Source organism: Pithys albifrons, chromosome 3, assembly GCF_047495875.1.
Source record: "Pithys albifrons albifrons isolate INPA30051 chromosome 3, PitAlb_v1, whole genome shotgun sequence".
Classification (NCBI taxonomy): Eukaryota; Metazoa; Chordata; class Aves; order Passeriformes; family Thamnophilidae; genus Pithys; species Pithys albifrons.
The window spans coordinates 95,862,663-95,890,201 of NC_092460.1; the positions used below are offsets into that span (position 1 = coordinate 95,862,663).

The 27,539-nt window shown below is 42.8% G+C and overlaps 1 protein-coding gene across 2 annotated transcripts in view; it reads right to left on the reverse strand.

Moving 5' to 3' along the window:
- CAMK1D (calcium/calmodulin dependent protein kinase ID) overlaps positions 1 to 27,539 on the reverse strand; it is a 221,546-nt gene that overhangs the window by 135,741 nt on the left and 58,266 nt on the right. The window lies entirely within an intron of this gene.

Genomic DNA, 27,539 nt, shown 5'->3' on the forward strand with positions numbered 1-27,539 from the left:
TGACATTGCCACCACTGGGCTTTTCAGCCTCCATGTGGGTCCAAATCACCCAATTCAGACCCTGGAAGCTGGGATGAGAGGCACTGTTACATGCCCCACCACCTGATGAGTCCGGGAAGAGGGGAACACAGCTCTTCAAACCTGACAGCAATAATTTCTGTGTTTCTTTGGAAGCTGTTGCATAATTTCATGAATAAAAAGGAAGTAGCAACTTCATGCTGCTATGCATGACCCCAGCTGACATGCACCCTAGAAGCTTAAAGCAGCCCAAAAGGATTGCACAAGAACTCTGGCAGAGAGAAAAGGAACAGGCAGGATTGCAGGAATATCGCTCCCAATGCACTGCAAAGTTTATCTGAGAGTCAATCCCAAAAATACTTCCAGTGACAGGCCACTGGCAGTGAGATGAGGAGCCAAGTTGTGCATGGTCCAGGTGGTGAAAGCTGCGTGTGTGTGGTACAGATGTGCTGTGTGTGTACAGATGTGCTGTGGTTGGTACACCAGGCCACAGAAGAGATGGGCTGGAGAGTATTCAAAACAAGCTAAAAGTTGAGCATCTGTTTATTGTCGTTGAAAGGGCTTGAAAGGCAGGATGGGTTGGACACTTGATGCTGACAGCAAGTGCACAAGTTGATCCCTGGGATTTAGGAAGATACCTAAATGAGACAGCATTTCTCTCCACCATGGTCAAATGGGGAGGTTCACCATGGAGAAATAACCTTTGAATCCATTAAAACATGACAGGTCAAAAGGATGTACGTGAAACTGTTGGAATAGCAGAAAAATCATTGTCTTTCCTCTGGGAAAATGGTTTTGCTTTCTGCCAGGTGTGAGAGTCTAATTTTGTTTGCAACTTTATGCTCTCTCTGAAACAAAGTTCTTTCCCCACTAAAATATTTCCATTTCCAAGTGAATGAAAACTCATTCCAAACAAATGGAGACTGGGGACTCCTGAAATGTAAACTCACATGGTGTGCTCATGAAACACAGTGTTTTTCTCTGGCTAAATGAAGACACAAAGAAGGTAAAGAAGGCTTAACAGGACTAAGCAACGGGGTTTCCCCAATCCAGGGTCCTTTCTTTAGTAATAGCCACTAACAATTATTTAAAGAAAGAGCATTAAGAAACAGAGCTCATGTAGCATAAGCCTTCCTCCCACCCTGTTTATCTCCCCAGGGTCCTGCAGTCAGTGATCCAGAAAAGGCATCTCTATTCAAGTGACAGTTGCACTGACCCATCATGTCCCAGCTACCTGTCCTCTACTAATCTGTGTAATTCATTTTCTCCAACACATTTACACTTTAATTTCCAGTCTCCTGTAGAATTAAGCTCCTCTAAATACAAAATATATGAGAAAGTGTTCTTCTCTGTTCATTCTAAATTTGATGCTCCATAATTTCTTTCCATAAATCGCTACTGAAACACATTTTAAATATGTTAAGAAACCAAGCACTTTTCCATGTCACATAAAGGGTTTTAATGACAAATATATTTGAATGGTGGTTATAACCAGGACTGGAGAGTGGTGCTAGAAACAATCTGCAAAATAAGTGTGCAAGAACAGAATTCCACTTCTCTCTGCACAGCAAGAAACTCTCCACATATAGTAGTATATACATGAGACAAAATCAGAATTCTTAGGAAGGAATTACACTGTGCTAAATCTTCAGTGTCATGTTTAATTTTGAAAGAATAACTCTAAGAAAAAGTAAAGCTGTTAATCAAGAAGTGAGAAGGTCCTGGGAGACAGAACCAGGAGAGTTAAAACTTGCAGGAGGCATAAGCACTGTTTACAAACATCAGTGCTTGAAATGCAGAACAAATATATATCCCAGGTACAGAAACCCCAGAAATAGAGAAGTCTGGCAGGCCAAGTAGCTGGGCAAGATAGTGTGAGAAGTAAGACAGCACCCTCAAAATCAGACTCTGTGTGTCCAAATGAGGAAGCAAAATTGGATTTTAAGTTCCAGTGGTTAAAATATCAAAACTCCAAAAGGTGAGAAAAAGCATCTGAAGAACAATTGCACCAAGGATGGAACTCAGTAAAGGCTCTTTTGCACATGTTAGAAGCCAACCCATGTGAGATCACTGATGGACCAGGAAGCAACCAAGCACAGAAGCAGCATGAATAAAGCCACATGACTATATTAAAAAATTACATTTTTTTTTCATTGCATTTGTACTCTTTCCAGAGAGGGGGGTGATTCTTACACTGGAAACCTTTATAAGATTGGTAGAAAGGGCTGTAGACTGGACTGACCCAGCTATTCCAGGGGAATGTGAGAATAAAATTACTAGGACTCTAAACATGGGTTGGAGGCACCCCCTTAAAGTTTACAGGTACCCAAAAATTAGAAGGCAGTTGAAGCAAAATAACTTTTAAAAAGAGACTCAAAGGAATAATTTAGGAGTTACAGAGAACTCCAGATTAGTAAAACTGACATCAGCAGGTCAGTAAAAACTAGAACAAAGCATATACCTCTGGCCAAAGATATGTCGTTGAACATATGAAAGAATCTGATAGTGAGGAAAAACTAATATGGCTTTTGAGAAGGAAGTCCAGGCTTCATAAATGTGCTGAGATACTTTGGAGTTTTCAACAACTATGTGGATGAGAAAATCCCCTTGATGTGGTTTATTTAGATTTCAATGAGGTGCTTTAAAGCAGCATCTCTGAGCAGATGAACTGTTAGGGGATAGGAGAAACCTCTTGCATGAACAAAGAATTGTTTAAAAGACAGAAAACAGTGAGGAATAAATGGTAAACCTATTTAATGTCCAGTGTCAGGGATCACTAAGAAAGCAGTTTGCTACAGCCTGAATGCTTCATGTTGTTGAGATCCTTTTCTTCACCTCAGGACATGGCAGAGCCAGGGAGGGTGACAGTGATGATAAAAATTATGAAACAGCCCCACTATAAGGAATTGTTGAATCAACTGGGACTTTTCATCCTTGAAGGGACAATTGAGGGGGGCAGAATAAAGCTCTGAGTGCAGCAGAGAAGGTGGTCACTGTCCCTGGTAATGCAAGGATGAGGTGACAGCACGTTAGGGTAGCAAGGACCCACTTCAAAACAATTCATCCACCTTCTTTCCATAGGACACAGGGGACATTAACAAGGATTCAGGAAACAACTGGATAATGACTAGTGACAAAATTCATCCCAGACTACTAAAGGCACTATTTAAATGTCAGAAAGTGTCGGCACACCTCTCACTGAATGCTAGGGGAGGACTCACAGTATTCTAATAACTTTATTGCTGGCATTGTCTGCAGGGACAGGGCACTGGATGAGCTGCACTTTTGGTCTGACCCAGTACAGCTGTTCCTATAGTCAATAATGCAGCAGAGCAGCAGCAGCCAACAGCAGCTCATGGGAAAAAATGGGCATGCAAAATGCAGGGATAGTCACACAATCACTGAGACAGACAGGAAATTCTTTAGGGCTTCCCCATGGCAAAAAGCATAGAAAGGTGCATGTAAAATACTAATGCCAACAAGTGCATTTTCACCTAAGTAACCCAGCCACCCAGTAGTACATCAGACATGTAGTAATAAAGACAACCTCTGGCTTCAGAGGGATTAAGCCAGCAGAGAATTACCACAAGATGTCCAGGGAAAACTAAAGTTCATATCGCAACACTTACTTATAACAACTAGAATGGCATGCAACAATTTGCCTTTGCAACCCTTCAGCTAGAACAGCCTAAACCCTCGTAATTTCTCATGCATTTATCCTTACAACATCCTTATGGGATTAGGCAGTGCTGTCACATGTATGAGTATGTGGGAACTAGGGCAAGGCAGGTCATAAAGCAGATTAACCCCAGGTCTCTTCAGTCCATCACCCATTACTGAACTGGAGGACCGTTTTCATGTGCTGCCAGATCACACACAGCCTTTACTTTCTTAGAACTTTTGCTTTAGTCCCTCTCCTGTATCACAGACTGCTGTCCCCACATGTAAATCATCTGTGAAAGGACTAAAGCTCAGCTCTTCCCCAGAAAACAGTTTTGCTAAAAAGCTGGCATCAGTCCCTCCAGCCTTACCATGAAAATGTAAAGTTCCAGAAGTGTTTCTTGCTTTCTAAATCACTGCTAACACTGCAGTAAACAAGCAGAATCATCAGCCTATGGAGTCAAACAGTGAACTTGTTTACTGGACCCCTCTGTTTAGCACTGAACCTATTTTCCTAACTTCAGCAGTGTAAATACACTTTGGCTGAGTTGCCATCAGAGTCCTTATAAAGAAGCAAATCTTTTCCCTTTGTTGACAAAAGTAGCACATAGAAATGTTAGCAGGTGTTCATATTTAACTTGGTTTTGTGGGTTTTTTAAGCCTGAGATGCATATAGTGATTGAGAATTACTGTTTATTCATTTCTGTGTAATAGGAGAAGCAGCATTTCATCTGTCTCATCCATATTTAATAGCTCCAGGCACAACAACCATGAAAGGTCTATTTTTCTCCCACTAGGGAAAATATTGTTATTATTACTACTACCATGACTACGTCTGTATTCTGAAATTATTCATCCCTGGCTTTCTATATTATTTCCATGTTCTCTGTGGGCCAGGTCCTTTCCTGGTACTTCCCTGAGTTACTGTGCTGAGGAGGTTATGCTGACTTATGATATGCTGAGTCACATCAGCCAAGGACAGAGTCAACTCAAAGCTGCTTGGCTATATAAGCCTAATTGAATTTTGCTGCCCTTGGACAGGAGGGAACCCTTAGAAAGTTACCCATTTGCTGCTCCTGCTTTTACCAGGAATGCTGTTTAGGGAGGTATCTGCTCCCTTTTGGAGGTCCACTCCTGCCTCTCAGGATGAGCTCTACCATGTCTATTTTCACACTTATCAAAGCTGGCACACACAGAGCAAGTAAATGGTTACCTATGCCTAGAGAACACCCTTGCTCCCAAAATGGCCTTTAAATGGAAAGGCTGGCACCTAATTTCCCTCCAGCACAGCAGGGCAGCTCAAGGTCTGTTCTGACAGCTCTAGCACAGCCCAGGCTGTGCATTGCCTTGTCAGTCCCAACCCCAAAATGGGATGCAGCTCCAATAGACCAGAGGCATCCCTCCAAGCATCATCCAGTAAATCACAACACTCTGGACTGATAAATGGACCACAGTGCCATTTACCCAGTTAATCAGAAACAGAGGAATTATAATTATGCAAGCAGTTTTTTCTCTTTCCAGTGATAAGAGGACTTCGGTGAGCTGCAAGGAAACCTCTTCTTCCTCCCCTGAGCCTGGACAGCCTCCAGCACACCTAGCAAACATGTAGTGCCCATTCCAATGGGAGAAACAGTTAAGACATGAGTTTTTATGGGTATTTGTTCCTGAGAAAGATGTTCCCTGATCACACGCAACTAAAATGTTAATCATAAAACTGCTGAGGGCCCCATTCCCCAGGAGGTCAGTTGTCCCAGCTCAGCCAGTGTCAGCAGTCCCTGGCACGTTACCACGAGGCAGTGTTTACCCAGCAAGAAAGAAATTTCATGGATTCAACCCAGCCACAGGCTGCAAAACCCAGGAGCAGGGACTGAGATCAGCCCCTCACAAACAGCAGCTCTGCCAGGGAGCTTCACATGAGAGGTTTGCCCGTCCTGGGGCAGGACTGATGAGAGCTGGCAGCACAAAGGTGAGACTGGAGCAGGCAGCAGCAGGAAGCTTTGTGCCTCCAGAGTTGCCTGTTTAGTCTTTACTCCAGTTCAGGAAGGGAAAAATAACCACCCAATATCTGCCACAGTTGTTTTTCTTTCAGTCTTATATGCCTAAAAATGCTAAAAATCCCACGTGTTAAACACACGCAGGGGTTGAAGGTTATGACGAAAGCAACAGCAGTGCAGAGGATACATATATATAAAATACATATATACATATAAAAGAGACACACATCTTTTTTCCTCATATTTGTAATTTGGAGATAGAACCCCCTTTCCTCTGCATGTGTAGTTCTCATTAGGACCAATTAGGATGATAATCACATCTGAAAGGAGGCTACAAGCCAACCCCTGTGATCAAAGCAGAAGTAAACACAACTCCAGTCAACTCAGGGAGCATATGATTTCCCCTGCCAAGTTCTCCAAGCTTATATCTGACTCAGTTCTACCTGAAAGCCCAGTCCTACACAACATTATTTGGGAGAGCATCCCACCTGGGAGCAGACAAGGTGCTAGCATGGGTTTTCAGGGAACCACAAACCTGAACAGATCTCAGCATGCAGGAGGAGAGAAATTAATTTCTTTTTCCAGTGTTTTTTCTATACCCAGGATAAGGCAACTAAGATTCCTACATTAAGAATCAATATATTGCTCAGGGTGAAGTTAAAGAGACAATTTCATCAGAGTTCAATGAAAGCAGGCCCAATAGTTGTCTCTTTAATGTTTTTTCCACCCTCCCTACCTCCCCAGAGCAAACTGGTGAGTACAATTTTAATGGGATTGTCTGAGCCAGTTTTCTGCAGGTTGTTGTTACCTCTGCCATCCCCATCTCTAATATCTGCAATGCCTTCCCCATCCCAGCTGCCTCCCAGGTGACTCCATGCAATTACATTCCTAATTGTACCACAATTGGTGCTCTCTGGGATGTTACACCGCTGTTTAATTTATAAATGTCAATTTGGAAGCACAATACAATGAGAAATTACCCACATCAGATACAGAGCAGTTCCCACTTATGAATAGGTAAGAAGGCAACAAAAATAATTAAGTACTTAACAAAGACAGAAGATGAGGGAATGCAGGTATCCCTTTAGTGCAACCCTTCCAAATTCTACATGTGCTCAATTTTGAGCTGTTTAAATGGAAGGGGAGAGGCAGCTGAGTGCCAGGTTTAATATCGGACATGGCATTGCACAGTCTGTGCCTGTTTGGGAACCTATTTCATACTTAAATCTCAATTAAACAGTAGGACTGCCTTGACATTTAAAAATCCAAACAAAACACTTCAAGTGTAGCTCTGTAAAAAGCATCTGTAAAAGCATCTTCATATTACATTGACCTGCTCATTCTTTGCATCCTGAATAACATCTTCAGGATGGGGAAAAATAAAAAAATAAAAAAAAAAGGGATTTGATGATTTTTACCACCATTCTCTTCACAGTCAGTCCAACTAAGAAAGAGGGGCTGAATTTGGTCCTTCTTGTATATCATCAGCAGAGCACCTAGTTCTGAACTAGAAAAACAATTTTTTGTGCAGGAGGAACAAGCAGCTCACACCAAACTCTGAATCACCAACGCTGATGCTTTCAGACTATCCTGTTCTTTTATACAGCTGAACCCAAGTGACATAAAACATGACCAGAGGGCAGATGCCTGGAGCACCAGCTGGGAAACTGGGAAAAGAGGAGCTGTATGGAGCATCCTTGGTTCAGGCCATAGATGTAAATAAACAAGACTTGCTCATCAACCATCCCAATCTGCTGCAGGCAAAGTCAGAGCACCAGTTGCAGCTGGAGCTGGGTCAGGGAGCCACCTCTTCCTGGGCTGAGATTGCTCCTCCTGTATCAACCCTGAGGCAACATCGGGAAGAATGTGAAGAGCACCAGGCACAAAGCAGATTTCTTCAGGTACAAACTGTGACTGTGACTCCAACACTATGGATATTCCTGCCGCATGGACAACCTTCCACTCACACTGGGTCAGGCTGGTGCATCCCACACTGCCCACACAGACTCACCACATTTCAGCGGGGGCTCCAAGGGAGCATTAACAAACAACCCCACATTTCAGCTTTCCTACTGTCTAATTCTTAATGGAATCACTTGAAATATGCTGGTGGCTGCCAGTCCAGATCTGTGTGCCTACTGCAGGGCTCCTGATGCCACAGGCAGGTTTGGAACCAGCCCCAAGGAGCAATGTTGCTTGTCAGCCACAAAAATGTCAACCTGGGTTTCCAATCATTTAACTGCACAAACAGAGTCATCAGGAAACTAATACTCTGTAGATTTCCAGCCCTTCTTTTTTCATGTTTATCTTTAAACAGCACACAGTGACTAACTCTGCACAGGGTTTGCCCTCTTGCCCCAGTGGAGCCCACCTCAACATGCACTTGCCCTGCAAGGGGAGCACTGTACTGCTTACATGCACTTAGTCAGGGAAGTTCAACTAAGAAAAGCAAGAGAAAAATCTGGGTTCAGTGTTTTCTCTGACAATGCTCTCTCTTGGTGTGTCTTGTGCAGGGACAAGAGTTGGACTTGATGATCCTAATGGGTCCCTTTCAACTCAGCCTGTTCTGTTATTCTATGAAATTACAGACCCCTCAACCACCTGCCTGTGGAAGAAGAGGACCCTTTGCACTGGGTCACACCAAAGGGCAGTTCTAGCAAAAAGCCTCCTGGCTTGTAACAAATGTTTGCATGAAAAACACATGAAAGGGAGAAAACATGGAGATATTCTTCACCTGCATCCGTCTCCTGATCTCTCAGGATCAGCAAGTCAGAGGCTTCCTGGGTGCAAGGGGGCACTGGGTGCATTGTGGGCCCAGCCATGCAATGGCCCATTGCACACAGACAAGACATGGTCTCACACACATGACAGGAGGGCTGTTCCCATGTCCTGCCAGCTCTCAGATAGGCCCCCTGCTGCAGCTCTGCAGGGAAAAGCCATATGAGCACGTGCCTCAGCTGGTGCCAGCTGCGTGCCACTGGTGCTAATGGCCTTGTTCTGCTTTATACCAGCTGATCATCTCCCTCTCCTCCCTCTCTGCCTTCTCAACAGATTTTTGGATGCCCAAAATACAAGATATCCATCAAAATGTGGATCTAGTCCAGCAAGTGCTGTGCAATACCCAGGAGACTGGTTAATGTCTGTTAGAGGAAGGTCTAGGAGCACTGCCACAGGGCTGTTCCAGAGTACCCCAGCCCTGTGAAGGCTTTGTGTTGACCCTCATTACTTAAAGAGTAGCTTAATCCTTCAAGATGGGTCTTTCTATTCTTTGAAATTTCTTGGCTTCTCAAATCCCTGCCAATGTAATGCCTTATATTATGCCAGGAGAAACAGGGTGAGACACACTGTAGTCCTTCATCCCCATGAGCACACTGTCAGCCCTGCTCTTGACTGCTTCTCCATCCCGCTTTAAAGAAAGCACCTGCAATTACTCCCACAAAAAGCTAAGCTCATTTTAAATCTCTGATAATGTCAGTGAGCTTTATTCCAGCCACCCTTTCTAACCAATCACTGACCTCACTGAGAAGTGAAGGGAAAATCTGAACTCATTTGGAGATATGACTCCAAATTTCTGTTTCCATCAGTTCATTACTCTGGATAACTTTAGTCCCCATGTGCTTCCTGCCCATATTTCCATGTCCTGGAGTCATCAGTGGGTGTGAAGCACGGCCAGCATCCCTGACTGGCAGGTGGATTTCAGCAGCACCATCATCTCATGGCAAATCACTGCCTTGGTTGAGTCTGTCATTTCAAGTCCTTCCAGGTTCTGTTTGTGTCCAAGCAATGCTAATGTGCTCAGTGAAAAGCGTGTCCTCCACTGCAGAGCAAGCCAGGGAAACACACTGTCTGTCCCATAAAAGCAGTATTGCCATTTATGTCAGCCTGTGATCAGGGAGGGCAGTGGCAGCCCCCAGCTCTGAGAGGAGAGCCATTAAATATTTACAGTGGGAAGCTCCAGCATCAACCAAGGATACTCCCACACTGGCAGAACTTATGGAATCAGCCAGGATATGACAACCCAATAAACCTGCCCCAAAGTGGGACACAACATGAAACCAAAGGGTTTTCCCTGAATCAAAGATTCAGGGCAAAGTTCCTACTCTTGTCAGCTGATGGAGAGCCGAGTTCAAGTTCCCACACTGATCCATGCTGGGCAAGAGGAGAGAAGAGGCTTCTTATTTTTTCCATGCTTTTTCTGTGTGTAATTAGAGATGGGCCCAGGAGACATGGATTTGCTAGTGAAAACCTCCGCTTTGATCAGTTCACTGAATTGTGATAATCTGCGGTTAAAACCTCATAGCCCAGTAGATCCCAATTAGAGATAATCCTAAAGTACAAGGTTTGCATGAAGATGTGAGCTTTTTCCGGTGTCTGGAAGGAGAAAAGGAGCAGTTTCTTCTTTTAGCACCATTAATTACCCTGTCATATTTCATACCAACAACTGAGGTCACGTGCTGCTTGCCCTTCCCTTATTTTCTGAAGAAGAAAGTAGAAAGGACACTTTTAGAACAGAAAAGAAACATGGGTCAAATGAACTTTGGTGCCTATTTTTCCCACAGGAAAATTTGCCAAAGAAAAATTAAAGTCAATCCAAAAGGCACATACAAAGCTTTATAAGATGAAATTTTTCTCCAGCTACTTTCAAGGCATAATTTCATCAGGCAAAATGAGGAGGAGAGATAATAAGTCTCTATTTGCTCCACAAGTCTGTCACTAAAGAATTTTTCAGCCAGTTTATTCATTTTAAGTCTCTCTTCCCTGCTCTTTCTGTGTCCCCTTTATTACCTGGGTTGAGGCTGCAGTGCCACTCACTCACTGCCAAGCTGCAAAGTTGACTCACTGCAGCTCCTTTTTCCTTCTCACCAATCTCACTGAATTATTGAAAAGGGCACTGTCAAGCTGGAAAGAATATACCTTCAAAAATAAAATAAATTTTCCTTCCTGAGTTCCAAATGGCACCTTAAACTATATATTTAAGGAGGGAAAAAAAGTAAGAATTTGCAAGAGACTCATTTTCTTAACATTAGTAATGCCCTTGGTTTTCTTTTTGCACATTTCAGTCCAGGCAATCTCAGTTCACCATCAATTTCTAGACAACTTCACTCTCTGCTTCTCCTGTACTCACAGTATTGATAGTGCCAAGTCTCTTAAGCTTGTCCTCAGTCTTTGGGTACTTGTGGGCTTTTTTTGTAAAGTCTGAGTTTGTAAAGACATGATTAATGCTTTCGATTTGATTTTGTTTTATTTTGTTAGCCTTCAGAGTTACAGGGAACAGTTTGGCTGCATGGCTCAAGCACACCATAAAGGCTTGAAAACAAGAACTCAACTGAAATTTTTATGTAACCTCGTTATTTTTAGAGGCATTTTTCTAATTCCGAGAAGACTGGATGACTTTTTTTAAAAAAACTCTGAGACTTGACTTCTGTACAGTGTGAGAAGTCTGAATTTCTTTTATGCTGCAACTCCTTATAATCAACACGTAAGTGCAAAATGACCACAGCTGTTTCTTTTCCTTTCCCTTTTCACCTGGGGGGCCCAATATCTCCCTGGCTGATGGGAGACCCCCTGCCAGAGCAGCACGGGTGATGCTGCTGAGATCCCTCCACTCTTCTACCCCTACTGAGCACAGCCTGAGTTCAACTGTGCCCATTGCCAGAACTAGACACTACCTAATTAGAAACACTATCAAAGTAGAGAAAAAATAGGCAAAATGTAATATTGTGTGTACAATGCTAGTGGTGTTCCCCAGGGGTCTGTGTTGGGTCCAGTCCTGTTTAACATCTTTATTGATGATTTAGATGAGGGGATTGAGTCCATCATCAGCAAATTTGCTGATGACACCAAGCTGGGAGGGAGTGTTGACCTGCTGGAAGGCAGGAGGGCTCTGCAGAGGGCTCTGGATAGACTTGAGAGATGGGCTGATTCCAATGGGATGAAGTTCAATAAGACCAAGTGCCGGGTCCTGCACTTTGGCCACAACAACCCCCTGCAGCGCTCCAGGCTGGGGACAGAGTGGCTGGAGAGCAGCCAGGCAGAAAGGGATCTGGGGGTACTAATTGACAGGAAGCTCAACATGAGCCAACAGTGTGCCCAGGTGGCCAAGAAGGCCAATGGGATCCTGTCCTGGATCAAAAATAGTGTGGCCAGCAGGGCCAGGGCAGTGACCCTTCCCCTGTACTCTGCATTGGTGAGGTCACACCTTGAGTACTGTGTTCAGTTCTGGGCTCCTTAGCTCAGGAAAGATATTGAAGGGCTGGAGCGGGGCCAGAGAAGAGCAACGAGGCTGGTGGAGGGACTGGAGCACAAGTGCTGTGGGGAGAGGCTGAGGGAGCTGGGGTTGTTTAGCCTGGAGAAGAGGACGCTCAGATGTGACCTCATCACTGTCTAGAACTACCTGAAGGGAAGTTCTAGCCAGGTGGGGGCTGGTCTCTTCTCCCAGGCACTCAGCAATAGGACAAGGGGGCACAGGCTCAAGCTCTGCCAGGGAAAATTTAAGTTGGAGACCAGAAAAAAATTCTTTCCAGAGAGAGTGCTCAGGCATTGGAATGGCCTGTCCAGAGAGGTGGTGGATTCCCCATCCCTGGAGATTTTTAAACGCAGATTGGCCGTGGCACTGAGTGCCATGATCTGGTAAAGGGACTGGAGTTGGACCAAGGGTTGGACTTGATGATCTCGGAGGTCTTTTCCAACTCAGTCGATTCTATGATTCTATGAACCATCATTTCTCAGCAATTCCACTGGTTTAAATGAGCAAACCCACGATGCTGGTATCCAATGCACAATCAGCATTTGAAGAGAATGCAGAAATTCTGGGTCTATGGAAGAAAGGGAAGCTTGGCAGAAACATTGAACATACTGGTGATAACAGTAAGATGTCAGACATTAGTAAAGAGAGATTCCTAACAGCTAACATGAATTGCTCAGAAATCTTTATATAAAACATTTATAAGAAAGTGTGCAATTAGAAGACAGAAACTGAGCTCAACCAAACAAAAAAAAAAATCCAGAATCAAAACCAAACCAAACAAAAAAGCCTCCCCAAAACCCCAATCCAGACTTATTTCTTTGTTAGAAGTTTTTTTGGAACCTTGTTATAAAATCCAGCAGCACATCACCTCTGCAACAAAGGCTTTTCTCACAAGACACCAGGAATTTTAAAAAAACAAACAAGTAGTTCAATCAACCTACCTCTAGGGCATATTTACACAAAGGTTTTTATTGCCTTTCAACTTGACATATTGTTTTCAATACTCAGCTGAAAGGTAAAGGTATTAAAATATACATTGCAGTGCAGTTTATTGCACGGTGCATCTTGGGCAATGCCCATGAAGACACCCAATTACTACTTGTGCCAAACCTGACCCAGGCTGTGTACCCACAGCCAAAATTTTAGGGACACAGGACAGGATTTGATTTCTTTGTTTTTACTGCAAAACTGATGCAGGAGAGACCATTCAAAGCAAACAAAATTCCTTCATCCAGGCTTAGTTCAGTCTGATTTAGGAAACTTTGGGACACTTCGTCTATTTAATTGCCTTAGATGAGTTGGGAGCATGTGGCATATATGAAGGTGATTGCAGACAGGAAAGAAATATAAACTGCACTGTTTTCAACAGGTGTGGGTTGAGCGTTGTGCTTCCTAGGCTGCTTTATATGTCATCTTTTGGGAAGTATTCAGAAATGGTAAAAGCCTTTAAACATCTTGTTTTACCTTTAGAAGGATAAAAATACTTTCTTAAAAATTTGAATTTCAAATTTGCATAAAGATTAATTGAAAACTGACTGAAGTCATCAGTGAAAACCTGATGCCAGCTTTACCATGTGCACCTCCCCAAGCAGCAGACACAGCTCCACCAAGGCTCTCCCACCAAGCTCAAGGCACCTTCGGTGGGCATCACTCACCATGTCATCATGCTCTGAAGGCTCACCCAATACCAGAGCACAAGCACCCCAGGCCTCTCACAAAACCACAGTCCCTTCATTAGATGTTTAAAACTTCAACAGTCAGGCAAAAAGGGTGAAGAGACACAGTGAGGTTATTCCTCTCAGGAGGTGGTTCATGGAGCAAACTGCAGATGTGATTGTCGCTGAATTAAGGCAATTAATTCCTGGAATGAATGTGATGCAATTGCTGGGTTTGAGAGATGTTCATCTCTCTAAATCAGGGGGTAGCAGCCTTTCGGGAAAGACACAGAAAAACAAGTTTATCCTCCTGGGTGCACAGACTAGACCAGCATGGACAAAATCATCTTCCCCTTAAAACTGGTAAAGACTGCATCGAAGTCAGGGTGAAAACATCAACTGAATTTGAAAGATCAAGATTTTCACTCAGTTCATATATCTTGTTAACATATATGTTAACACACACTTGGCCCACTTGATCCCATCTCTGGTTGCAATTAGATGCTCCTAATCCAGACTTGGGCACAACACAAATTGTACCGTTTATTAAAAAATGCCCTCTCAAGAATGAATATCCATCTCTTCTTGTGCTGTCTCTCTACATAACTCTGTTGCCAGCTCTCATTATGCCTGGCCCTCTCATTTTAATTGCACCTAGTGTACAACAAGGACCTTCCAATTTGGCTTTTCTGTAGAGCAGAACGTGAAGTCACTCACAAATGACAGATTAAAACCTGCAAACATTAAGCACTTGAAAAATGGGTAGCCATCCAAAATAAAATGATTCTGTAGAGAATGACTGGTTACCAACTGGATAAATCCTGTCACTGTTCAAGTTAATCAAACAAATCTCTTGACAGGTGTTAGGTAATTTTTAGCAAAGTTACAAGGGCGTCACTATAGCTCATGTTATTAAAAGCTTTGATTAGTTATAAGAACAGTCTCACAGGTGTAAATCAAAGCTGCTAACTGAAGCTGGTGGGATAATTGATGTTCACAACCAGAAAAACAGCCTTTGATTCCAAGAAAACTCTACAAAAGGAAGAGGCATATAAACTAGAAAAAAAAAGATAACATATGTGAGTTTTTTACATGCTTTCTGGTCCATCCTGAACTGTGACTCACTGAGCAGAGAGAGACCTTTGGTGTGTGCTCAGGAGATGGCAGGAGTGCTGCTCACCCAGGTGACAGCAGCTGGTGTGAGTGTGCGGTGCTGCCTCACTGCACTTGGGGGATACATCACACATGCTTTAATGCACTTACTCTGGAGCAAGAGCCATGTTTTCCAGGTACTGTGACAGCACAAATATCACAGCACATAATAACAGAAAACAATAACAATAAAGAAACACATATGAAATAGGCACCTCCTGAACCACCAGCAGCACAGAGGACATCACATAGCACTTAGATGAGGCTGATTTTCTTTGCTGGATTTACGAGTGAATTTTATTTCCTTATTTTCAGATGTTTGCATTTCACCCCTTGGAGAATCTCCTTGAAACAGAGAAACACAGACTCACTCCCCACCCTTCTTTAGAAGCATATCATAGAATCACAGAACTGTTTGGATTTGGACAGGACCTTAAAGATCAGCTGGTTCCAACCTCCTGTCATGGGCAGGGACACTTTCCATAGACCAGGTTGCTCAAAGCCCCATCCAGCCTGGCCTTGAAAACTTCCAGGGATGGGGCATTCACAGCTTCTCTGGGCAACCTGTACCAATTGCTCACCACCCTGACAGTAAATAATTTCTTCCTAACATCTGAAAGATGAACACATCACAGAGAGACAGAGGAAAACCTGATTCTGGGCATTGCTCATTTAACAAGCAAAATAAATTCTCAGCCAAACTGCCTGACAGTGCCATTTTTGTGTTCTGAAGGGACTGGGAACAAGTTTGAGCATTGGCATTTGTGACTATTTGCCCCACTCTGGATGGATGGGGAGAGCTGCAATATGTATTTCATTAAAAAAATCATAAGACCTTGATCTCAGAAGTGTCTTTTACTTCACTCAATTCCATTCAAGTCCAAAGAAGGACAACAAAGCTGGTGAAGTACAAGTCCTGTGAGGAGCAGCTGAGGGAGATGGAGTTGTTCAGCCTGGAGAAAAGAAAGCTCAGGGATGACTTTCTCACTTGCTGCAACCACGTGGAAGAAGGTTCTACCCAAGTGAGGGTCAGGCTCTTCTCCCCAACAACAAGCAACAGGAGAGGACACAATCTCATGCTGGGCCGGGGAGGTTTTGGTTGGACATCAGAAAGAATTTCTTCACAGAAAGGGTGATTAGACATTGGAATGGGCTGCCCAAGATTGTGCTGGAGCACCGTCCCTGGAGATAATTGAGGAAAGACTAGACATGGCACTTAGAGCCATGGTCTAGTTGATGTGGTGGTGGTGGGTTTTAGGTTGGACTCGATGATCTCAGAGGTCTTTTCCAACCTAACTGACTCTGTGATTCTGTGATCTAAAGCTCACTGGTAGGTACAAGCCCCTGTGCTGGATCAAGTAGCCACACACCCACACAGCTGAGGGACAAATTTGGCCCCAGTTAATTTATAAGCCATTTTTAGACTAAGCAAGTTTCATTAAACCTCAAGCAAAGAGCATTCAACCAAAGGCAAATTCACATCAGTGTACTTGCTTATCCTTAATTACATTATTCCCTTCTTTCTGTACAGATGCATTGCTCCCTAGTACAGAGGGATAAACATGATGATGTACTATTAATTTGTATGGAGTGATATAATTAGTTACTTCTCAGTAAATGGGAAAAGATCAGGAGAATCACATTGGTCTGTTCAGTTGACAGGTGGAAACTACTGCTTCCTTTTACATCTCTAAAAAATTACTGCAGCTTGCACAGCTTCCTAAACCCATTTGCCTTGATTCAAATAGAGGGATTGAATAATTAACTAGAATTAGAAATAACTTCTAATATGAGCAGAGTAAGGAACTACAGGTGTTCTCTGCAGGCTATGTCTGCTCTGATTTTAAGATGCCTGTGACATCCAAAGCCAAATCCATAAGTGAGAGTGCACATGGGAAATCCTGAAGAAATTTTCTGGGAGATGTATCTGACAGACCAAAAAATCCTGTTATTCCTTGCACACTTCTGAAAAGCCTTCCAGGTCTAGTCTTCGACTACAAGAACAAGGAGCTCAATTTACTTTTAAAGCGTATTTTTGAATTCCATATTGGAATATTTTTCTATTGACCCACAAAGGTCTTGTGTACCAGACTCTCCAAAGAGGGCACAAAGGCATAGGGAACATCATCTTCCCATCCCTACTGATACTTATTCCTGCCTTAACACTGGAAATCTCAGGACCAGACCAAGTGCTCACACAAGTTCTACAAGCCCATCACAGCACTGGTGAGAAGCAGCAACACCTTTCTGCTGTGAGTCTCAGACCTCTCTCAGCTGCTGTAAAGATCAGTTTTCTCTGCCTTCTCAATCCTTTATCCCTTTGTAGAGATCTCTTACAGAGATGGCAACTTGTCCTCCTGGACATGGTAGCTTTGCCCTATGGGCATTTCCATCCTGAAATAAATTCAGTGACGGACTGTGATATGGTGACAACTTCTCTAATCACACAATATTAAATGTAAATTCATGTCCTCCAACAAGATCTCCAAGGAGACCAGTAATTTAGAAGAATTCAAAGCCGTATACCAAAGGCAAAGGGAAAACAATGTATTTAAGTACTTGGTCAAGCTGAAATCCAATTTATCCACTTTATCTTCACCTCCACTATTACAAAACCTTACAATTAAAAAGATGCTAGAAGCAGCCACATTTGAAATAAAACTGATTGTGTTGTTCTCCCACCCAGCATACAGAATCAGGGCAATCAAACAATCAAGTGAAAGTCTAGAAAAGTCTTAAAGCCATCAGTATAATAAGATGATTTCTGCAGATCACTCAAATAATGGTTCATCAAATCAGCAGAATAGAGAAGTATTTGTACAGGACCAGGACATTTCCTTTCAAAAAAACCACTTTTTTTTTTTAATAGTGACAACAATACTCCTAGAAAAAAAGATTTCTTGTGTCATAATTCATAGAAGTCTAATTTCAGAAGGCAGTCTTCTCTTAATGTCAGAAATTCTCTTAAAATGTCAGAAACTAAGTCTGTTCCTTAGCCACTACAGCAGAAAGGCATTTTTAAAATTTATTATTTATAATGTCTGTGTGTACACACATATATTGATATATGCATCTATAGCAGCAGGGCCAGCATTTGCAAAATTCAGTCATATTCACATCTCCTTCATTTGATTAGAATGAAAAATTTAATGCATCTTACTTCACAGAGGAGTTGTAACTGCCCAGATTTGTCAAAACTGTGTTTACTTTAATAACTGAAACTCAATCACATCTGAATCACAAAAGGATAAATGTAAAGGCTGTCATCAAATAGAATCGCTCTCCACTCATTTGACTTTCAACTCAAAGAGTTTCCTCACTTTTTCTCTTCTGATTGTATCCCCCAGTGCACTGGGGGAAGATGAGAGAGTGGCTGTGTGGAGCTGGGCTGTCAGTGAGTGAAACCATGACAGTCCTTTTCGTGCCCACTATGGGGCTTGAAGGGTTCAAGATAACAACAGATTTGATTGAAACGTGCTAGATCTAATTTATAGCTGTTATTACTGTTTAGCTATTAATTGGAAGGCTCCTGTGCTTGCCAATTATTATTGGAATCTAGTGCTTGTTAGTGACTGCTTTTTGCTTCCCCTGCATGCTGTCCTGCCGTGTGGCTTATCATCTTCCTCTACTGTGCCTGGAACATTCTGATAACAGCAACAGAGATGTGTCTGGGCTGGCAGGTGGCCAGGGCATCTCTGCTGTGCCTGTGCTGATGTATTGCCCAGGCTGGAACTCCAGTGGGAACTTGAGTCCACATGGGAGCAGGACAGCCCAAAGTGTCCGTAGCCATGTCCACACCCAAGCAGGTACATCTTAAAGCATCTGTGGCCATGGTTATGTCAGTGCCATGGCTGTGGCCCATGGGTAAGGCCATGATGGAACAGGTGCACCTCAAGGTGACTGTGGCTGTGGTCAAGCCTAAGCCACAGCAGGTACATCCCTGGAGAGGCTGTGGCTCATAGATAAGGCTCCACTTGGAGCAGGAACTCCCTCAGAAACTGCAATCCATGGGTAAGTGCAAGCCAGAGCAGGAGCAAAGGAAGGAGTTCATAGCAATGTTAAAACCTATAACCCAGCTCAAAGGCACCAGAGCTGGAAATTGTAATGGAAATACCTTTAAACTTTTGCAATCCCTGATTTGAGATGCGTGAGGGACCACTCAAACCAATGGAGAACTCTTACAAGAAGCAATGCAAGTGCAGCAGTGACCTGACCTGAGCTGGCTTTGGTGCCCAGTTACTCCACACAACACACCACCTCTCCTCTCCTGAATGACCACCAGGACAGATGGAGCCCAAAGCCACGGACTAAACAAACTCAACAGGCACCTGATGGACATTTGTAGACATCTTATGATCCTTTTACAGGGATGGTCCATAGACTAGGGAAATGATAGCTGTGTATTATGTCAAAGGATGAGAATGGGAGTGGTGTTTAAAGAGATTGTACTGGATAGGGTGGTACCTGAGCATGATGTAAATGGTATGGATATGGAACAAAGGATGGAGAATGTGCTGGTTCTCCTGGAAAGTGGTGAATGAATTCCTTGTGCAGCTTTACTCACATGTGCAGCTTTTGCTTTTCCCACTGACCTGTCTCTATCTGAACCTGCAAGTTTTCTCACTTTCACTCTTCCAGTTCTCTCCCCTATCCTGCTGGGGAAGTGAGCGAGCTGCTGCGTGGGGATTAGTTGCCAGCAGGGTTAGACCACAACAAGACTATTATTACTCTTCACTCAGTTGAAGTACTTTATCCTTCTCATTGTTCATCTTTATCATTTATCCAGTTTTGGACTGAGTGCTTTTGTTAAAGAGTTGATTATAGGATAATTTAAAATAAGTATATTAATCTCACATTACACCTAATTGCATTAGCTGCAGATGTGTCCTCTAAGTATGATTTACATTTTGAAAGATGTCTAAGGCTCTTTTCCATCAACTCTTATAATAAGATCCAATCTCTTAGGCCTTCTTTTTCTGATTTCTTCGCTCTCTGTGAATTTTCTTTCTCTTGGTGATACTGAATTTCCAGGAAACCTCCCTGAGAATCTTTGACAATAACAGCAAGAAGGCATTGAATCAATAAAACAGTAAATAAAATAACCATAATTAATAGTACTTTGATGTTCTCTCTTTTTTTCTCCTTATATCTCAAAGTGTTATGCAAAAGAAGGCACATATTATTCTATTAAACTGATGGAAAAACAGAGGCAGAGACAGACCAAATATCCCATATTAAATCCTAAATATCATAGGGTCAGGGGAGAAAGGTTCATGCCTGAGGTGATGGGGCTGCACAATAAAATAGTAATAGACACTAACACCTTTTCAGCCTCTAACTTTCTCAGCACTTTATTTCTTTAAGCTATTCAATAACTGTTAATAGGTGACAGACTCTTCAAATTCATTAAAATTACGTAACTTCCAAACCTGTCAGATCGAAGTATTGTTCTTCCCACAACCCCATCACTTTTAGTAACTACTTCCAAACAGCTGCCTGTGTGGGAGCAATCGAGGAGTCACTTCAGTCAAACAACTCTTCCAATACACTCCTTCAGACAGATCAGGTCAGCAAGACCTGTTGGGTGACCATTGTTTGACTTGTGAAACCCTGGCTGAATTTATCAAATGGAAGCCACAAACCCAGGAGGTGTTCACAGTCCTCATTCAGGGAAATTCCCAGATAATATTCAGAGCACATCAGATCTCAAACATTTCCAACAAAAGGGCAAATGGAGAAAACATTCACCATATGGCAAGAAAATTTCCAAATCTCAACACCACTGAGATTTGTCTACACCCTGCCTGGAAGGGATGAGTGGCAAAGTGGCTTTAACAACTGGGGATGCCTCCAACATCCACAAAAAGCAACACAACCATCGAGCAAGCACGAGGGAGATGCTGACAGCTCCAAAAGGAACAGCTCTATTTCACAACCCTTATCTCACTGTAATTAATTCTGAAGCAAGTTATCGTTCCCTGTGACACTTCCGCACAACTCCCAGCTCAGAGAGTACAACCTCAGGAGCCTACCAAAGAAAGATGTAAAATAAGCTCTCCTGGGTCAAATTCCTCATAACATGTGGTTTGATTACATAGCAAAGATTCCCTGGTCTGCCTATATCAAACTGTTTTAGCTGTTCAACAATTTTTATTTCTGGTTTGGTGCTGCCAATCAATATGAAACCAAATTTGATCATTTTAGTCAAAATCAGTAAACAAATAGCCAAGCAAACCATACTCACAGAGCTCCCTCCAGCCCTGCCATAACACCAGTTTCCACATAGGATACTGCATCAGCCTCTTTTGGAATTATGTTTGTGTTAGCTTGTACATTGCTGAAAAATTTGGGAGGAAAATCTAAAGTCCCACTGCAAACCTTAGACCACGTTCACCAAGTCACTAACACTATTTCTTCCAATTTACAATAATTTTCTGGTGAGCTGAGTGGGTATGTCAGACTTTCCAGGGCCGTGACTCCCAAGAATCACCTGCTGAGCATGAAAATGAGCATTTACCTGTTATGTATATATGAGTATATATGTATACATACCTGATGGAGTGAACCCTGGCCTCAATCTGTCTCTTTCAAGAGATAAATGTCTTAAAGACAATAAAGATCATGTCTTATTTTTATTTTTTTTTTGTCTTTAATTAATGTAAGAGCAACTATTTCAAAGGATGCAAGACTGAAAGTTGGTTGAGGGAAGATAAAAACAGGAAGGCAGATAACAGCACAACTCAGAGCCCTCACATGCTACATGAGATATGCACAAAGGCCTGTGTCAACACAGCCCAACCACCTCCTCCCAGGCAGGGCCCCCTTAAAGACCTGGGTGCCCAAAACTGGAATCACTCAATGACACCAATTTCCTCAGAAAATTTCGGTGGTCAATTTAACCCTGGTCTTCCTTTCACATATATGGACAAGCAGAAGCACAAATCAGGAGAAAGCCCCTCAGCCAATGGATATGCATGGCTGAACAAAACACCAACACTTCTCTGTTACCAATGACAAACACACAGTGACAGCATTAAGAATGTCTGCAGAAGCTGAGACAGAGGTGCCTCCTTTTCCTTCCTGTCCTACCAAGCAGTAGCTCGTATGGGATTGAACTGGGTTTACAGGGAGAAATCCAACAATATAGTAGATACTGAAAAAAGTTAAGACCTGTTTCAAGAGCATCTGCAGGCACATGGTCTGTGCATCAGAGAACGTGTCTTGGCCAAGGAGAAGCCAGAAAATGCCGTGTTAACCTGGCAGCTGGTGACCCTTTTATTTTCTACAGTCCTACACAGCAAACAAGTGCAAGCATTCAGCTTCCTTAGCTCGTTATCTTGAACAGCCTGTGTTGTGTCAGAGTTAGCAAAGCACTCAGGGTTGCATGCAGCCAAGCTCCCAGAAACAACACAAAATACCTTCTTTTCTGCAGATTAATGAGTACACAAGGGGAAAAAAAGAATGTTTTACACCTTCTTTCTCCTATTCCCTTTAAACAACCACAGACCAGAGAACAGAATTCATATTACATACATCCTCCTGTAAATAAATGAGAAGTCAACGTGTTCTTATGCAATATTCATAATATGAAATACCTTTCCTTGACAACTTTCAGACCTTATCAGTTTGGCAGAACTGTCTGATATACTCGGGACATGTGTTCCAGTTGAAGTATGCCATGGGCTGCTGATACTTCACTGTGTCCCAATGTGTAAAACATTCTCCCTACCTCTGACACTCCACCAGTGACATCCTCTTGATGACAGGTATTTGTCCAGTTGCCCTGGTTTAAAAAAGTCCCATCTTTCAACACATCTCTTTGGCAAACTCACTGGGAAAACTAAATTATCAACATCTACAGTGTTCCTTCAGGAAAAAACCCCCACCAAAAATAACCACATAGACTTGTATTAGATAACAAGAATTTTGAAAAATTTCATGGTAAGAGATTGGCCAGCAGATTTGAAATCCACAGTCTAGCTCTGATTCACTCTTGTTTTGCTGAGTGATCCTGAACCTTCCGTGTGTTTTCTCATCTAAAGAATACATATAAATGAAGCTTCTTTCACAGATCCCTTGCAGATCGTGGAATGAAAAGAATTGGTTAAGAGCGGTGCTATTATTTTTTTGCATTGAACTTTCCTGTTTTGTCTTGATCTGAATTATCTTTCACTCACAAGTCATTATGTGATGTGACTCGGAGGAAGGAGGGCTCTGTCTGAGACTATCTGCAGGATACAGCCCAAAGGCACAGTATCAGAGATCAGCCTGTAAAAAACAAAAAAGCATCTTCTAAGGGGAGAGAAGTGCAACAGAGAGCTGTACTTTATTAACAAAAAACCCACTGATTTGTAGCTGGGAATGATGACAGTATTACCAGCAAAGTCATATTCAGTGAGTATTGTTTTAACCCCCTTTTAAAAAATGAATAGATTGCATGAGTGTCACTTCTTACTGGGAACTGGTGGATGCTCAGCCCTTAGGAAAAACTGGGCTGAAGTTTTAAATCACCATGTTTAGAAGTGGGAGATAGTTTTGTGGTTGGAAGATTGAATTCAAGAATCCTGGCTCCAAATCCCATTGGGTTACAGGTTGTTGACAGTTTACCCTTGGTCTGGCACTGAGAGCTCTTTGGGACACAGATTGTCCTTTCACATTTATTTACATTAATAGGCTTTAATTTCTTGTGGCTCTCCAGGCACTACTTTGAGTTAAATTTGCAAGCAATACACACAAACCTATGTGAGCACTAACATTCTTGAAGAAAAATATCTATCTACCATGTTTCTACCACATACATCAAAATGCCAAGCACACATTTCTCTATTTCCGACATCCCTGGAAAGATGAAGAGTAATAGTAAGATATTGAATAATATGATTCATATTCCTGTTATTAAAAATAATTAAATATAGGACTTTCCAAGAAGGGAAATGAGTGTAACTATGTAATTAATCAGTGAAGCTTCTAAAGTAAGTGGATAGGTTATTGCAGAACAGCACGCAAGCAGGCTTAGGAGTTCCTTCTACAAACCTTTATATGAAAATAAATGGATACTATCCAAAAACATTTAATGTTCTCATTATTTTTACTATATATAAAGAAAAAAAAAGCTAGACCTTTAAAACCTTTTCTTAGATAATCCATAACCCACCTAAAACATGAGGCTTAGAAAACATTCACTGTTCTTGGTACTAAGTAGTGAAAGGAATTATTTCATCATAAAGGGCTTATGCCATGGGGACAAAATTATCTTTCATGTAAGCCAAACAAAATCATGGATTTTACAGAAAAACTTCTCTTCATCTTTCTACAATGCCTGTGCTTACTAAAAACTCTGGTTTCCCTAAAGGTTGCTGTACAGCTTCTCTCCTGGGACTGCGCTATTTGTACTCAACAGTGTCGAATGCCCATTTCTCCCTCTCTGCGTGGCACTCCTCCCCCGGCATGGTCCAGAATCCTGATTGCCATTGCTATTCCCCACTGGCCTCCCCACACCATCTCCTACCCAGGATTCTACACCAAGGCTGACTGGAAACCAAATTCTGCAGGAACACACCGTGCTAAATTCCTCCCCTTGCACAATCCCACATAAGTAGCTCTCCTTTTGGGAACCATGCTAGGACATGGATGTGGGCTCCTCTCTCTGACTCCACTGCTGTAAGAGCAGCTCATCAAGTCCCATCAGTGCCCCATGGCACACAAATGAGTGCCTGCTTTATGGTACATGTCCTTGCAGATTTAAAATGGCTGCAGTTCTTAGACATCAACCTCCTGCTCTTTGCAGAAAATGCCACTTTGGTGACACCCACCTCTGCAGAAGTGACATTTCAAGGAGGACAGAAAGCTCAAAGCAGAGAAATGCCAGAGCACAGGGCTCATAAGCACAGAGCTCCTCATTATCACACAGCCAAGTTGCAGCAATTCCAGACATCCCTGGGCTTGCTACATCCATGTAGAGGAGACAAGATTTGCTATTAAAAGCACAAGTCTCTGAGACCACTGCCAGCCATTTATCACAAAAACTTGTGGCTAGGGCAGACCAGGGCTCTGCTTCCTTCTTGGAAGCCACATCTCAGGGCTGACAGTCCTCCCCTTCAGGGCTCTCCGATCTGCCTGCCATGCCAAGTGCTGCCTGTGGTTTTAGTGGTGCTTTTATTCCCATTGGTCTTCCCTTTTAAAGGCATCATTTCCCATCACTGAGATATCTCAGTCCTGAAACAAAATTACAATAACCCTCATACAACAGCCCGTGCGTGGGCTGCTTCCTTCAATCCTCCTCCCGAGGAAGGAAGTTCAGCCACAGCCAAAAGCACAGACCCAAAGAAAACCCTCACATGCCAACAAGCCACGCAGTGAAAACACACAGGCAGACTCCAGAGCTGCATCCAGAGAAGGATGTGGTGGTCAAAAGGGAAATTTCCCATGGATTCCACATGAGACAGCTATTCACACTCTAAGCAGACATTCACTTAAGCTGAAGGGGAACTGAGCCTTGCTTTAAGGTGATTACTGCAAGAAGAGGCATATCTGCAGAACTATAGCTGGGGACATGCTGGCTGTGTGAGGCACAAGGCTATGGGTAGGATTGCAAACTTGTTGATCAGACCTGGTCTATCTCACTCACAGAACAGGTCAGGCCAAGCTGGTCACCATAAAGACATTTCAGGAGCACCTGAACCAGCCTTGATCCCACCACAGTAACTGCAGGGTGGCCTGCAAGCTCAAAGTGGCTCTGATGATGGGTATCTGGTAGTCAGGTACTGTAAATCCATCCACTCCTGACTGCTCCTACCAGAAAACACAAGCCTGTCCCTAAAGATACTGGAAGCAATCAGGCCCAAAATGTGTGAGGAGCTGAACCAAGGGACACTCCCTGCACTCCATTAGTCAAATGCAGACTTAATAGGGAAGTTTCTGATCAAACATTTTTCCAGGTCCCCACTACTGGGGGCTGATTCAACACTTCCAAATGCATCTGGAAAAATGGGACTTTCAGAGAACAGCCTAAATGGGGAACCAGAGCATAGATTAGATCCTGGCCAGGTCTCAGCTGCCTCAGCCTGGAACAGCATCACTCCCAGAGCCCAGGCACTCTCCTCTGCAAGGCAAGTGGAATAAAACATACAGGGCCAGAAAAGGAGGATAATCTGGCGTGACAGCAGATTCCAACAGTCTTAATGTTTTCCAGTATCAGATTGCATACATACAGACTATATATATACATGGATTTATAGACTGGTATAATACATGCTGTATTTCCAAATACTCATTAGCAGCAAAGCAAGGATATAAAATACATATATACATATGGAAGATAATTTTTTTCCAAAAAAATCAGAACTGCCTAGATACACTAAGCTTGTGACTTCAGGCCTTATGGATGGACTCATCTGGGACCTAATGGAGAGGTAGGTGGGAAGAGATCTTCATCAGAGATGAACCTGGTCCTCTGTGCAGTACAAAAACCTCCAGCAATCACTCCCCTCTCTGTCCTGATACAGTCACTGTTTTGCTGTGGGGGACTTTCAGGCTACTCCAGACTAATTTCTTACACAATCAATTCCAAAGCTCATTTCTCAAAGATGTGCAGGTTGAAAGTGGTTCCTTGAACAATTCCAGCCCAAACAGCATCTCTCCTTTGTTCTTTCTGCCCTGGAGATGGCAAAGCTTGGACTGCTGTCAATCATTCTACATTCAGACAAGACCTGGCACAGCAGTAAGTCTGTACAGCCACAGAGCTTTCTCTGGGTGACAAGACCTGAATGTCACCACTGCAGCAAGTCAGTCTCAAGGAGAACACATGTAGGCTCCCACACCATTCCTAAATTAAAATATCTTGCTGGGACACACAGGAGGAACAGACAGATGCATGTGGACAGTTTATAACTGCAAATACTCAGGGCATTGCTTTCTACAGCAGCTGCAAACCAGGGTATGAGGGGATACCTCAACAAGAAATAGCAGAACTGGGGCTTAGACTAAGGTTCAGGAGAGACAGATTTTTCTGCACACTTTCCTCTTCTCAAGAAAGAAGGAAAGAAAGCAGAAATTCTCAATTACTCAATTGAATGTGGAAGAAGCTTTGAAATCCAAAGCCTTAAAAGCTCAGAAGTCAAGCAGTGAACAGAGAGAATTCAAACAGTATTTATTTGGCCAAACTTTTGATTTTAAATTTCCTGATGAGTTCTTTGTGAACTAAAATTCATTATTTATCCTTTTTTCCTTACTATACAGAAAATCCCTAAAGGAGGAAAGGATAGCTTAAAGTTTGCACTCATTGACACCTCACAGTGAAGCTGCACACACAGAATACGCATGAGAATAGACATTTAGAAGTGATTCTTAACAAACATTGCAATCTCTTCATAAAAGAACACAAAAAGATTCTTTTCTGGAACAACTTACCTGAAAAAAATTCAATTCTTCTGGCATCAGCATGATAAAAATGCAAACTGTCTCAAAGCAGTCCCTGCTGCAGCTCTCTGTAGGTCTGGCACGTACAAACCTGCTTGGAAACTCTGCACTTAAAAATCTCTGTTCACCCCAAAACACTCCCTGAGCTACAGCACTTAGTGCTTTAAGTGCAACACAAACACAAGAGCAACGACTGAACAGCAGAGATCCCAGAAACACGGTCTAACCTCTTTTACTGTCTGAAATGTCATCTTAATCTACATTTCCTGGAAAAAAGGCTGTCACCTTGGCTCAGCCACGGGGCATGCCTAGAAAAGCCAACGCGAAAACCAAGTCCCTTGACCTGTGAGAGTCATGTAAGAGGTGGCCTTAGGAGGGGATACAGACCATTGGAAC